Below are 3,237 nucleotides of genomic sequence, written 5' to 3' on the forward strand. Positions count from 1 at the left end.
TCGATGGAACTTGAGGGGAAGCTACTGGAGCTTGGGGAGCGTAAGGTCTCTCTCTCACATATCCCTTGTTATAATAACATTCCTCGGTCCCATGGTTTGTCCATTTTTTTTCAATAGCACACCACTTGGGCTGTTTAGCCTGGGGTTTGGCGTACAAGTTGATCTTTTTTAGCACTTCATCTACGAGCTGCTCCTGGTTTACCGCTACTTCTCCTTTCGGTGCTGTCTTAGAAACCTGGTTGGAACCCTGGTTGTTTTCTTATCATACATAAAAATAGCTCCAGGCCGATCAATGTTTGGTGGCGGTTCTTGAGTTTCTGAAACCATTTTCCCTTTCGCCACGTTATCTCCATATCTGTTGTAATCTTCAGGGTTACTAAGTATTAAATAGTGTTTCCCCTTTTCGTCTCGGAATCTATCTCCATCATCATACACTCGGATTATGTCCAATCTTTGAGCTAGCCTCTCTTTGATACAAATGCACTTGCGGCCTCGATAGTCAGAATAGACTAGGACTCGTCTCGAGTTTGTTCCCTCTAAGAAGATCACCGTGAGCCTAGACTCATTCAAAGGATTTTGCGAGGTGCTTCCTCCTCGCATAGGTCCGTCATAGGTGAACCCTCCTGGCTGTTGACTACCCATAATGAAGAAAGATTTGTCTGACGAAGTGTCAGTATCATTCCTTTCCTCAATAATCGGTGCTAGCGGATCTAGCCTTGCCTGAGTTACACTCTCTTTGGTGGACGCTAAGTTACCTTGGTCACTTGCCACTTTCTGGTCTCTAACAATGTATCTTCCTGATCTTAAATTCATCAAACTTATCAATGCAATTTATCACAATTTCAACCACTCACCTGGCAATGGGTCAGTTTCTGCACATCTTCTTGCTTTGTGGCTGAATATACCTGTACACAAGCGTTTTAATTTCGGAAATTGAATCAAAGCATTTATCTGCTAGAGGTTATCTTAGTAATGATTGGTATAACTGGAGAGTTAATCTCAACCACTTTTGTATTTTATACACTGCTAATGTTCTGGATTAGGTTTGCTAATCTGAAACAGTACTTCCCTTTGATAATGGTCAATTTACGCGAAAAAGTTTGTATTCAGTCTTTGCTTAGTCAAATGGGCAAACAAGGTCCAAATTCACTTATGAAAGAAGTTCTGGAACCCTTAAGCCAAATGGAATCTCATGGTCTATGCCAGGTCAAGTTTTCCTTGTAGTATGCCCCAATAGACATCCTACGCGTAGGATGTCTCCTGCTATGTTTTGCCTGGATTTTTGCCCTGTTGTTTCCCTTTGTTGTGCTGAGCTTACAGCTGCTTTTACTTTTTGATTTGGACACCTATTAGCTGGTCAATGAGTCAGAAATTTGCTCTGACGGCGTGTTGATGGTATTTATCAGTCTAATCAACTCCAAATTGGACTAAAATTGATAGGAGGCTTGCCTTAGGCTATATAACACCTTACTATGCTCTAAGTCAAAGTCTGGCTTCATTTTCTTGCATTAGATATCCTACGTGTAGGATGCCTTTTTCATCAGAATGGCTTCAAACTCAAATCCCAAGCTCCTCTTGAGTTGCTGATCACTTTGATATACTCAGAATTCAGTTTGGAGTCCAAAATCACTCATAAGACATCTTACGCGTAGGATGTCTTTTTGGCCTGTTTGACCCCAGATTTGTCCCACAGCTTCCCCTTGATGTCAGTAACCCAGTGGTATGCTTAGATTTTGGTTTGGATGTCAAAAGTCCAAAATTTCAGATGTTTTTGCTTTTTCAGTCAAAAGTGCTAAAGTCCGCTTTGAACCCAATTTTCTTACCCAAATGAGGTGAAACCCCTTTCAGTCACTCAATATATCATGCAAGACATGCTCATGCAGCCATCTTAGGGTTTTGGTCTCAAAATAATGTTTTGGTACTATTTGGGTAGGATGTCTGGTAATTTCAGTCTATCTGGCCTTATCCTGTCAAGATATGGCCAATTTCCACTTTCCAGTTGAAACTAGGGTAAACCCTACCTCCTGAACACACTGGTCAACTCAAAATCCCAAAATTCCTCCCAGATTGGCCTGTAGACATCCTACGTGTGGCTTAAAATTACATTTTTTTCTGACAGGAATGCTCCTGATACTCTGTAGATCTATCAGAAACACTCACAGTAATTTTTGGACTTCAATTAGGCTTTCAAACACACTTTTGCGTATTTTTGCGTCTTTTTGCTTCTTTTAAAAACTTGCAATGATTCTACCAAGCAAGTGTACATGCATGAGATGCTCTAGATCCTGAATCATGATGTCCTACTTACTCTACTCTTACCTATCATGAAGAAATGGTGATAATGGTGTTTTTGGTTGCTTTTTGTGTAGACATGTAGTAGTGTTAGTGTGTATACGCGCTTCACGAGGGGCACTTTTCTCCCACTGGGTTTTTCCCCCTGGACATCCGGTGTGAAAGGACACCTTATCTCTTAGGGTTTCATATAAGCTTTGTAGCTCTGAGTTTGTATACACTATTATTCTAATACAGAGAGATAGACTACAGAGATCTCGTACACAAGCTCTGTGTCTTCTCCTTCTCCATCTTCTTCCTACTCTGAGTTGCTGTCTTCCTTCTGTTTCCTGTTTCATCATCTTCAACAATTGGTATCAGAGTGAGGTGATTTCCAGAGCCTCTACTTGCGTTTTCGCGTCCGCGCGCGCAATCGCAGTTTTCAGGCAGTTTTCGGAAAATTTGCTCGTGGGAGCATCCTCGACGTTCCGAGAGTATTCTGATCAAGTGACCTGGGGTTTTACCCCCCTTTCGAAGCCGTTCGAGCCCTCAGAATTTTGTTTTGAGCAGTGTAGCAGAAGTTACTTTTCGGAGGCGTTTAGATCAAGAGGGTGTGCTTTTTGACAGATTTTCTTCAGGTAAACAGTTCTTTTGGGAAGCAGCTTGTCTTAGCTTTGTGCTGAGATTTTGTGTAGAGTTTTGCTTGCATTGGAGAGGAGATTTGTGAATCTCTTGGAGGTTCTTTTGCTCTCTTGTGTGCATCCACAGTATGGCTCAATCTACGGAGAAAGAGATTTTTGGTGCGTTTACATCCGAAGACAAATTGGATGGTACCAACTATTCTCTTTGGTCTTTTATGGCCAAAAATGTTTTGGTTGGTAAAGGATTGTGGGATTATGTATCTGGAGATGAAGTTCGTCCAGGTAGCATTGCACCTGCCACGCCTGGTTGTGGTGCAGCTGTTGG

The sequence above is a fragment of the Adiantum capillus-veneris genome, chromosome 12, assembly GCF_014529385.1.
Source record: "Adiantum capillus-veneris isolate H3 chromosome 12, ASM1452938v2, whole genome shotgun sequence".
In the NCBI taxonomy this organism is placed as follows: Eukaryota; Viridiplantae; Streptophyta; class Polypodiopsida; order Polypodiales; family Pteridaceae; genus Adiantum; species Adiantum capillus-veneris.